At 38.3% G+C, this 12,577-nt stretch overlaps 1 protein-coding gene across 3 annotated transcripts in view; it reads left to right on the top strand.

Annotated features, from left to right (window-relative positions):
• ADAMTS12 (ADAM metallopeptidase with thrombospondin type 1 motif 12) overlaps positions 1-12,577 on the top strand; it is a 366,598-nt gene that overhangs the window by 286,671 nt on the left and 67,350 nt on the right. The window lies entirely within an intron of this gene.

The following is a 12,577-nucleotide window of genomic DNA, read 5'->3' as shown; positions in this document are numbered from 1 at the left end:
GGGCAACAGAATAAGAACCTGTCTCAAAAAAAAAAAAAAAAAAAGTTAAATTTTTAATATAATGAATTTGTCTGTGTTCCCTTTAAAGTTTGTGCTTTTGGTGTCTTAACTAAAAATACTTTTCTATCCTATATATAGATATGATCCTATATTTTCTTCTAAAAGTTTTAGAATTTTGAATTTCACATAGGGAGTTTAACCCACCTAAATTTATTTTTGTGTGAGGTATAAAGTAGGAATCCATTTTCGTTAGGAATAATCAATTATTCCAACCACATTTATTTAGTATGACAACCCCTCCTTGTTGGCACTTTTAAAGCTGTTATTATTTTAATATCTTATTTTAAAGAAATTGCTGAGAATTTGACAAAACTAACATGGATGGCTATAACTGCACTTGACAATATCTATATGGAGGAGGAGGTGAAATCTCTAGAGAGCACTTAGAATGAATGCTCTCATCCCACCCCACCTACATGTAATTCAGGTTAAATGTGTACGCATCCTAGTAGCTGGAACGTCTGTTTCTAGGTTGTTGTTTCTCTTGGCTGCTTTTCAATTGGATTTCCTCCATCAGATCCCAGGCTTGTCACTACAGCCAGGGTTTGTTAAACATTACCACTGTCCTGCGTTAAATAGGAGGGCCAAGACTAAGCTAATAACTTGCCTGCCTTTCCGACCGAGTGATGCTCTCCATGGTCACTTACCATGTGGCCTCCTTGGGAGGGTCCTTTTCTTTATCCGTACCTCTGGGTGGAACTGGTTTTCTTTCCTCTTGTTCCTGCAATTGCATGTGAAAACATGCAGTTCATTGTGGCTTCTCTGGGGCAGCTGTGTGGTGCTTTGCCACTGTCAGAGAGTCAAAGGAATTGCATCTCAAATAACAAACTCGCTGTGTCCTATCTGTGGGAACTCTAAGCGTGATGAGTGATGATTCTCTTTTGTTTTCCTTTTTCCATCCAGTTTTGTAAGCATAGCTGTAAAAAGACCCAACTTTTTAGGAATTGTAGTCATTAAAATCTCATTAGCTTGGTTTTTAACAGAATTCTATTGTTAAAATGATCAAACTACATCTTCATCTGCCTCTGATTATTTGCCAACTTGTAATTTTAATTATAATATTTGTGTCCACATCTTATCTCCTTTGTCAGACTGTAAACTCCTGGATGACAGGTTCCATGCTTGATTCTTTTTGTGTGTCCTTCCTCCTTCCCAGGTGTGGCACAGTGCTACTTACTGGTTTCTTATAAAGAATGTTACAAAGGAAACGGATGAAGAGATGTACAGGGCAAGGCGTGTGGAAAGGTCACAGAGTTTCCATGCACCCTCTGGGTGCTCCACCCTCCCGGAACTTCCATGTGTTCAGCCATCTGGAAGCTGTTTCACTGGCATTTATCCAATTTGCTTATAGGTGTGGGTCTACTTCCCGTCTCCTATTCTGTTGCAATGATCTAGTTCTCTAATTTTTGCAGCTTTATATATGTGTTAGTATTAAAATTCCTTATCTAGTTCTTTCTCTTTAAAAATCTTCTTGTCTATTCCTGGCCTTTGCTTATTTATTAAATTTTAGGATCAATTTGTAAAACTCCAAGAAAATCCTTATTGGAATTGTAATCAATTTGTATGTTACTTATGTGAGGATTGATACCTTTAAAACTGAGTTTTCCTGGGTCTGAATACATACAGCTAACTAGGGAGGTGAAAGATCTCTTCAAGGAGAACCACAAAACACTGCTCAAAGAAATCAGAGATAACACACACAAAAAATGGAAAAACATTCCATGCTCATGGAAAGGAAGCATCAATATCATTAAAATGGCCATACTGCCCAAAGCAATTTACAGATTCAATGCTATTCCTATTAAATTACCATTTAGATTCTTCACAGAACTAGAAAAAACTATTTTAAAGTTCATATGGAACCAAAAGAGAGCCTGACTAGCCGAGGTATGAATACAATAGATCTCTCTATTCAGGTCTTTGGGATTCTTTAAGAATTATTTTCTCCTTAGAGATACTTAGGAATGCTCTTGATTTTTGTGTTTTAATTTTGTATCCAGCAACCTTTCTGAACTCTATTATTAGTTCTCAGTTTGTCTGTAGAACTTTTTGAATTTTTGTTTCAGTAATAAGAAAATTTTTATCTCCTTTCCAGATGTTTTACTCTTTGTTTTTTGAAGTCATTGCATTGCATTGCATTGGACCTCTAGCAGAGTGCTGAATGGAATAGATCATAATAGACAATAAGAGACATGTATGCCTTTCTCCTGACTTTGATAAGAATGCTTCAGATGATCCTTATCAGCAAAAAAGATTTTCTTCTATTCCTGGCTTATTACCTTATTATAAATGAGTGTTGAATCTGTTTAATTTTTTTTGCATCTACTGAGATGATCATATAGTTTTTCTCTGTTAATATGCTAAAAGAATTGGTTATTTCATGAATAGATTTTCTGTTATTGAACTGTACTGGCATTCCTTTGATAAAGCTTACTTAATGTGGTATAAATTCATACATGTATTATATGCACTGTTGAGTTCTGTTTGCTAATATTTCACTTAGGACTTCTGTATCTGCGTTCATGAATGAGATCTATCTTTAATATTCCCTTCCAGCACTCTCCTTGTTCAGTTGGGTGTCAAAGTTATAGAAGGCTCATAAATGAGTTGGGTTACTTTTCCTCTTTTTTCTCTGCAACTTTATATAAAATAAGAATAACAGTGGTTTTTGTCCATTGCTGTTCTTGCTTCCAAAGAAATTTCTCCACTGGTTCTAGTCAGTCCTACTTTAGTTAGGTGGGGGAGATTTTTCTTCATGCTTCTGTCCTCACATAGGACTCGGGAATGCATTCAAAGGTAAGTTGTCTGCAGATCAAGTGGCTAAAGTGGGCACGCAGTGGTCTGTGCATGAAGGCAACTCATCCTTATAGTTTCTTCACACTTCTCCTTGACCATATGGGTCAATAGGTACTCCTCATTTTCTCATTCATTTATATTTTCTTTCTTCCTGTTGACTGACTACTATTTTCCTTTAAGATAGAGATGCATTCAGGCAAGTGTCTCCTGCAATTGTATAAAATCTTCCCTGGTCCCATGACTCTCTTTCTCATTCTTAAGTAATAAATAGTCCTATTAGTATATCATGGTAGTTCATTAAGATTATAGCCTCTGGGATGGGCGCCATGGCTCACGCCTGTAATCCCAGCAGTTTGGGAGGACAAGGCAGGCAGATCACCTGAGGTCAGGAGATGAGACCAGCCTGGTCAACATGATGTAACCCCATCTCTACAAAAAATACAAAAATTAGCCGGGCATGGTGACGCATGCCTGTAGTCCCAGCTACTTGGGAGGCTGAGGCAGGAGATTCGCTTGAACCAGGGAAGCAGAGGTTGCAGTGAGTCAAGATTGCACCTCTGCACTCCAGGCTGGGCAACATGTTGAGTGAGACTGTCTCAAAGAAAAAGAAGATTGTGGCCTCTGGAACCAGACTGTTCAGATTTAAATCCCAGCTTAACCAGCTATCAACTATATGACCTTGTGTAACTTCTTTGTGCTTCAATTTCTTCATCTATAAAGGTGAGAAATTTTGTATGGTTGGTATGAGAATTAAATGAATGAATATATGTAAAATGTAATTGTTAAAAAGAAGTGCCAGAAAATTCTTAGTAATTATCTATTTAAATATTACTCATTGATTATCCTCTTTATTCTCTATTCTGTGACTCCTATTATATGAAGGCTGAAATTTCTCAATCTACCCTGTACACATCTTAAATGCTTTTTATATGTTCCAAATATTTTTTCCTTTCGAACTGAATTCTGAGTTCCTCAGAACTTTATTCAACATCACTCACTTACTCTTCAACTGTGTCCTGTCTAGAATTTACCCTCAACACAGCATTTTTTATTTCAATGACTATATATTTTCCCCAAGTTTTCTAGTTGTCATTTTTATATTTATTCTTGTTTCTTCCATTTTTGCAATTTATTATGCTCGAGTAATAGAAATTATATCTTTTTAAAATTTATTTGAACATCCTCAACATTTTATTTCTGTGTTGGAGAAAAGTACAAGAGGTAAGGAGAAGAGATCCAAAGTTTTTGCAGCAGTCAAGAGAAATAATACAGTGGCTAGAACTGAAATTAAAGTGACATAGATGGAAAAATTGTACAAATGTGGAGCTATTTAGGAAATAGGCTAGACTGGGCTCAGTGGTTGATTCCATTTACCTATTAGTAGAGAGTGATCTGAGCATAGGGAAGATTGAAAGGTAACACCCTGTGTGCCCCGTTGAGTAAGTAACCAAATGGTGGTATCATTCACTGCGACAAAGTGCGTATAACAAGAAACAGGTCTGAAGAAGAGTTTATTTTTATATATGTCTAATTAAAATGCCCAGAGACAGTAACATGCTTATTTTAAGGCTTATCAGAGTGCCCTATCAAATTTATTTCACCCAGAGTGGATTCCTATTCTAATTACTTTGTAGCTTGTCTTAGCATTAGATTTCTCTAAATGTATTTTGGAATTATAATTTACAGGCTTGATTAGAGTGTAATTTCCTTTTAGTACCTTTTTCTTTTTTCTCTCTCCTGCCTGTTTTCTCCCATCTTCTCTCTGTATGCACCCCACCCTTTCTAACATTTTTGCAGTTTTACCTGACCACACTGCAGGACCTCATTTCAGGACCAGGATTTGTCATGATTGTTTAGAACTGCTGTCTCATGGTGACATTGATAATATACTGGATAAAGTGATGGAGCCAGCAGGTAGGTCGGCTGAGCTCTTGATTAAAAATTGAATTCTTGTCTTGCTAACTTCCCAGGCCTAAAACTCTGCAAGAGTGATTGTGCTAAGTAGTTGGGGGTGCAGCGGTGGTTGTTCTTCCTTTGCTTTTTTTTTTCTTATTTTGAGATGGAGTTTTGGTCTTTTTGCCCAAGCTAGAGTGCAGTGGCATAATTTCGGCTCACTGCAAACTCCACCTCCCAGGTTCAAGTGATTCTCCTGCCTCAGCCTGCCAAGTAGCTGGGATTATAGGCATGCACCACAACACCCAGTTAATTTTGTAATTTTAGTAGATACGGGGTTTCACCATGTTGGCTCATACTCCTGACCTCAGGTGATCTGCCCACTTCATTCCTGCTCCTTCAGATTTTTATCAGGGAAAATAAATTTTCTTCTATTCCTAGTTTATGACATCTTTCATTATAAATGAGTGTTCAATCTGATATTTTTCTGTATCTACTTAGATGATCATGTTTTATATCTATTAATATGCTAATTTGGTTACTCCATGAATAGATTTTCTGTTACTGAGCTGTACTGGCATTCCTTGGATAGAGTTTACTTAATATGATATAAGTTCATACTTATATCAACTGCATTCACTCTTGATGAGTTCCAGGCCTAGGAAGGTAGTAAGACACTAACAAGGCCAGGAGCCTGACAGAGCTCTGTTTAAGTTAAGCACTTCACTTAAGTTCTGCTCAGTATTTTGCAGGGCTGTTTGACTACTTTTGAGTGTGGTGCCTTATGTTTTGTATTTTATAATCTAATTTTGTTTACATGTTTACATGTTATATATTACTGTTACACATTTGGAACAAAGAAATATTTAAGTATAAATTCACTAAGATGTTGTTTTCTTATTTTGAATTTTTTAAATATTTTATTACCTTTCTTCTTGATCAGAGATCTATGTGAAAAACTGGCAAGACAATAGTCTAAACTGAGCTCACTGGTATGAGAGCCAGCCTGTTTTCCACAGTTTACTGCTCAGAGGTCAAGGGCACTCTCAGAGAACACCAGTGACATTCTTGTCTCCAAGCCAGTATCTGTTCTTCTCTCCCCTCAGCCACATTTGCTTTTACTTCTGCCTTACCATGGGGAGTGACGCTCTGACTTTAGGGGAATTTAGGACTGACTACTCCTCAGGAAACTTGGAAGAGAATTGCCATGCATTACGGAAGGCTTAATGAAAGTCATTTATCTGAGTCACCCATCAAAAAATCACCAGTGAAAGTTCAGCCAATAGATTATCTGTGAAGAAACATCTGCAGAAATGGCTTGACACAGATATGCATCTCCACAGGAAGCTTCAGGACTCCTTATAAGAAAATATTTGGCCAAAGTTCAGGATCACTTTTAGAGAAATGCAAAAGCCACCTTTTTCCCTCATTGCAGCCCTAGTACTGCAGAGTTCTGTCAGTTATAATAGAGACTAACCAAAATTTCCTGTGTCCTGGAATGGCCCTACTTCTGGAAAATAGCTCCTCACTTCTGAACGTGACCTTTGCCATTTCTGTGCTCAGTGATCTTGTTTCTGCGTTTTGCGGCCTGTAGGTACAACAGTGGCCTATACAAAAGAGGGAACACTTTTTCCTGCCCTACCCTGGGCTTCTCCTTTTCCTTTATCTCCTGGGTAAATTCTCTCTGGAGTTTAGTCATTGTCCCTTTGTTCAAAAAATGTCATGTGCTGGTAGGGAAAAGCAAATGTTGAGAACTGCAAAGATCATGCCTGCAAAGTTGCTGGAGATTGTTTGACTGTTCTAAACTGAGTTGTAAACTAGATCACATTCATTGGAAATAAATTAGTTTGGAGCAGATACTTCTGTTTACTGAAATTAGTTCCTACAGGATTTATCCAATAGTATTCCTACTAAAGCTCAGCATAACCATGCTTGAGATACTGTCCACGTATCCTTGATAAAGCACGAGATTCATAAATAGAAGCACCTGTTCCACTATAGCCCTAATTTGTGACCATATACTGATATTTAGAAAGCAGAATACACTTCTTTGGAAATTCAGAGTCAGATACTTCTTTAACATTTTCAAAGTGCACTCATCTTGGTGCTAATCCATCTGATTTGTCCACCATAATGGTCAGGTAGGATCAACCGAGTTCAGATATTGATCTGTCATAATGTAGGACTTCATAAACATAATAGGAGGATGAATTCAGATGATTTTAATGGAATTAAACTATTGGAATTGAGACATGGATGCTCTGGAATGAGGATTATATAGTTTACTAAACGCATAAATATATAAAATAAACTACTAGTAATATGCAGTGGAGGTCTGATAACCTTTCTGTTGTAGTTCACTAATGAAGAAATGAGAATCCTTAATCAGAGTGGCTAATCGAATGGTCTGTTATTTAGTCTTCCTAGTTCCATTTTTACCCTGTGCGGCCAGCAGAGATTCATCCTGCCCTTATTTCAAGCCCTTAGTTTTGTTCTCTAATAATGCGGTTGCCTGGAATTTCTCAGTTGGTTTCTGTGAAGCTTTGCCTTGCTCAGTGTGCTCTGTGGAATGCTGACTGCCTGCTTTTCTTGTTAACCCATGGGAGCTGTGAGACATTGCAGGCCTTTGATTTTCTTTAAGTGAATGAGGTCCCTGACTTGGAGACAGAAGGGAAGTCATAATCAGGCAGGAATACTTCTCAGTTGTGGTGAATTTTTAAAATATCTCCTTCATAGGGCAGAATTTTTCTGCCTAAGACTGTTAAACATTCTTTAAGCACCTTATTTAAGCATTTCTTATATAAATTCTTATGTTACCCATAACCATGACAGTTAACTTATGAACTTACGTAACAGTTCATTGGCATTTCAGGGAGAGAAAAAGTAGTGGCTTGGAGTTTTACTGATGTGAGAGGTATGGGTTTCAACAAATGATGATAGTAAAATAAAATCTTATTATCTAATATACATTCAATATTTGTAGTTATTGAAGTCAATGTCAATGTTCTTTTGAGCTAGCAAATAAAAATGAATTGTGTAACAAGGGTCTAGTTGCTTGTAGGAAGGAGTTTACATCACAGGAGTATGAAAACTAGGGCTTTAGTGAATTGGCTGAGTTGAGTTTGCTTTATTCCCTAGTCTCAGTATGTGAAGCCAACCCTGATCTTATGAGGTGCAGGAAGCAGAATTTTAGAGGGAGTTAATATTCATGATTGGATGAGTGGGTTACAGAGAGGCTTTGGATTCAGGTTCCAAAACTTTTCTCAGGGTGCCTCTGTGTGCATTCAGCATAGTACTAGGACTTAGGGTACATAGTGGGCATATGAGGATGCGTACATACATCGTTTTGTCCTCACTACAACCCTATACTATAATCTTTTGCCATCATGAAGATGAGGACAAGGAAACTGAGGCTTGAGAAGGTTAGTAGGATTGTCCATGATCACTCAGTAAGTAAACGTTAAAAGCAGGATTCAAAACCAGTTCCAGTTTTGATGGTGCTGTTGATGTTGTGATTGTTTTTGATCACACACACATACACACACACACAAACACCCGCACACTTCAATGTGTTTGAGCTTCTATAGTCATGAGACGCAAGCTGTCTTTGACAAAGCCTTCATTATGAAGGATGGATTTCAATTCATAGAGCATGAAAACAAGTGAAGAAACCAAGAGATCCAGAAAGAAAAAAGGTAAATATTTAGTGGGAACCGAAATTGAAAGTTGGCTAGGCACAGCAACATGGCACAAGTATACATGTGTAACAAACCTGCACGTTATGCACATGTACCCTACAACTTAAAGTATAATAATAATAAATAAATTAAAAAAAAAAAAAGTTGGCTAAGAATGGACTCATTGACAAGAGAGATGGATATACAATTCCTACACTTCTCTTCTTCCTGTGAAGTGAATGTTTGCTACTTGTTTAGGAGAACTGTAAGTGACAAGCTCTCTATTGAGTCACAGGATTGTTATCATTTTTTGTTATTAAAATCAATGTTATGTCTAATTTGGGGAGGATTATAATTTATATGCTAATGTGCAATTGAACTTGTACTGTTATCATTCTCACTTAAATGGTTATTTTAAAAAGGGGACCTTACCAGTATTTTAAAGACTGCGTCTACAATGCCTTGAAACTTTCATATGCTGTAATTAAATGTTCACTGTCTTAAGTATCTAATCTTAAGTTTATACATAATAGGAAATACTATAATTTTTGCCATAAGTCATTACAATGAGCTATGTCTTCAATTGTTTTATCTAAGTCTTTCAGTTGTCTAAACTGAATTTTTGAATCAAATTAAATTAACCATAACAAATTCCATCGATTTTATAATCTCGATATTGAATTGAGAAAATGATTAGCTATGTCATTTTCTTTTAGACATAAGGAACATTGCTTGTTCCTTATATTGAGGCATAATTTTCATTCAAGATGAGTACTCCTGTTTAAACTATAGGAAGACAGTTCTTTCAAAGGCACTTAGTTGACCTTTCACTGCTAGTATCCGATGAGATTTAGTAAGTATTTACTGCTGCATGGCAACGTTCTGGTTGCTACATGGGGAAAGGCATTCAGAATGGTCTGGAAACAACATTTTGAATTTAGTTCTCATATATTTTGGAATGCGACTGATTTTTACTTTGTGTCTTTTGAAGTAAGTGCTTCCAGATAAACAGTTAACTTAGTGCTGTGGCAACATACTGATTGATTGGCATCCTTAATTAGCTGGAATTTCTTTTGGGACTATATTTAGTATAGAAGAGAAAGGGAAAAATAGCAAGCCAAATAAAAAGCCAATATCAATTATTTTTCTTTAATTTCCAGGGAAAGATCAAAGTCACATAGACTTAGCTGAACGTGTTGTATTTCCTGCATTTGCAGTGTCAATAATGATAACTGCTCTTAAAAGGGTGACTGATTCGAACCCCCTCCACAAGAGATATTACAATATCCTATGTCAAAGAAAGATTTTGTTATTTCAGTAATTGATTTTCAGAGTTAACGAGTGTGTCACTGAAGAGGAATAGTTTGGGATTTTTACTGCAAAGGAGATATCACCAGTTAGGGACCCAGCAGGAAACAGCTAGCACAGTCAAGCTGACAACCTTGCCTACTTTGAAAGATACGGGTAGGGTTTAGGGAAATTAGGAAAGGTAATTTATTGCCCCTGCCCATTAACAGTGGAGGGTCAGGGGAATCAGGCTACCATCCCTAGGCCTAAAGAACTAAGGGGAAGGAGCAGTTAAACAAAGAGATAGTGCCTTCATTTCCCAAATCTCATGGGAAGCCACAGCAATTCACAGGATGAGCTTCTTGAGGTTGACAGCAGGGAAGAGAAGTGGGCACAGTGGATCTGGAGGGAAAACAGAAGAACTGTAGCACAAGAGAAGAGAACATGAAAAATCAATACAATCCATCATGGTTGGACTATAGCAAGCCAAGCTCAATTGCAGCTCTGGGTCCTGACTGGAGGAAAGAAGAAAGCTCACATTTATTGAGTGTTCTTTCCATTACTCATGGTATATAACAAACCACCCTTAAATTAGTGTAGTAAAACACCCACCCCTTTATTATGCCACAGATCCTGTGGGTCAGAAATTGAGACAGGACACACTGGGTATGCTGTGCCTCTGTTCCACTATGTTTGGCACCTTGGCTAGGAAGACTCAAATGCCTGGGGGCTTGAACCATCTGAATGCTCTTTTATTCATGTGACTGGCACCTGAGCCGGTTGATCCAAAGGCTAGGTTCATCTGGGACTGACTGTCGACCTAGATGTCATTCCAAGGGTGCTGAGTTTCCCCACTGTGGTAGCTGGAGTGTCCTGAGAGTGAGACACAGATGCAGCAGATGAAATTTCTTGGCCTTTTCTAATCTGGCCTCTGAAGTCACACAGCATCACTTCCGCATTTAGTTCAAGGCCAGAAGAATTAGACTCAGTGTCTCAGCGAGGGATGACAAGGTCATATTGTAGAAGAGCACGCTGAACAGGAGAATATTGTTGCAGCCACCTTTGGAAAATATGAGCTGCCACGTGCGTGCGCACTCACGAAGGCAATATGAACTGGTATCATTTTGAAACATTCTGACAATTGTTGCAACAAACCATTTTCTAGGTTAACCGTAAAATTATATTAACCAGATCCTTTCATTATCCAAGGTTTCCAATGATTAAACTTTGTCTTCCCTTTATGGAGCATTGCTTTTAAATGTAAGAGATGCTTCCAGGATAAACTAGCTGAGCTTCCTGCCCTCCAACAGCGTGAGTATCACTGTTCTCATTTTCCCACAGACTAAACCCAGTGATGTGTAGAAGGGAAAGTAGGGACTAGAACTCAGGACCCTTGGATTCTATTTACTTTCTTTTTTTTTATTATTTAACCAGAAATAGATAAGAAATGAATCGATAAATTAAATTTTACCAAATGAACACACAAGCATCAGATGAGAAAGAAGCACTTGGCCAGGTATTGCTATCCTATAACGTCAGGGAAGTCGACCTACTGGGTTGGGGCCCTCATTGGAAGATTGGGCTTAGCTTGGTACCTGGCACATACAAGGGCTGTCGTATATAAGAATGCAGTTGCCGAGAGAAGAGTAATGGTCACCAGGACCATTAATGTCAGTGGAGAAACTCTGACACATAGTTATCCCTTTTCCTTTTGCCCTTGATGACATCTTCCTGGCCTATCCGTTCATCTCCCAGCTGGTGCAGTGGACTGACCCATGCAATGTTATGAACTTTCCGAAGGGGATTTTATGTAAGGTTTTGTGCCATTCTGGAGACAGGAACACTAAGCACACTTATCTTTGCTATTCATGCACAGATACAAGCCTTTGGGGACTGTTTCCAACCTATTACAGTCATCTGACAGTCTTTTTCATGTTTTGACATCAAGAATTTGCCAAACCACCCAAGCTTCAATGAAACTTCTAAGCAGCTAAACTTTTTTTTCCCCTACTCTCCAATGGCAGATGCATGTCAGCTTCTCTGATGTCAACGATCCAACTCTCTATTCCACTGACATCTGTTAGTTGAGAAAGCCTGAGTGGTTGAAGGTTTACTTTTCTCTTGAAAACACAATTTTCTCCAAAAAAAAATGTTCTTTTTTAAAGGATTTACTTACTGTTTTGCAACCCCTACTGACACTTTTTTAAGTGACAAGATGCCATCTGGCATCAGGGGGATTTGGCTGAAGCGAGTCCATGCTGAGGCAGAGCGAGGTGGTGGGTGGTAGGACAGCAGGTTCCAGGTCAGTCCTGCCAGCTGTGTGACTGTGGGAAAGCCCCTCAGTGTCCTCGGCGGTAAAGTGAGGAGGTGATCAGCTCACTGGATTGCTCAGGGCCTTTCCAGTTCTGGAGTTCTGTACACCAATGAGCCCACACAAGGTCTAGACATCCTGAGAGCTCAGGGTGCCAGCCTTTGTACAGATTGCTCTGCCTTTCAGGGGTCTTAGTCTTTAGTATTCTCACCCAGTATTTCACAGGTTACATTGAAGCACTAGCCCGTACAAGGGAGATGCTGAGTTACTTCTTCACTGCCCCTTCACTTCAGTCCATGACAGTCTGGCCATTCCTCTACGTTCCCTTGCTAATGATGTCCTAGTTATCAAAGTCAGTGGTCCTTTCCCTTTCTCAACCTTTGTGACTTCACTGTGCCTCAAGTTTCTTCACCTGTCAGATAATGATAAGGATGGTGCTGAACTCATTGGGTTGTTGAGAGGTTTGAGTTATTATACATCATAATAGATAGCAGGTAATATATTAATGATATAAATACACATAGTTTAAAACAGTGCGTGGGACAAGGCGTCA

The sequence above is a fragment of the Macaca fascicularis genome, chromosome 6, assembly GCF_037993035.2.
Source record: "Macaca fascicularis isolate 582-1 chromosome 6, T2T-MFA8v1.1".
In the NCBI taxonomy this organism is placed as follows: Eukaryota; Metazoa; Chordata; class Mammalia; order Primates; family Cercopithecidae; genus Macaca; species Macaca fascicularis.
Note: the sequence above shows the minus strand (reverse complement) of the source record. Positions and strands in the feature narration are given on the sequence as shown.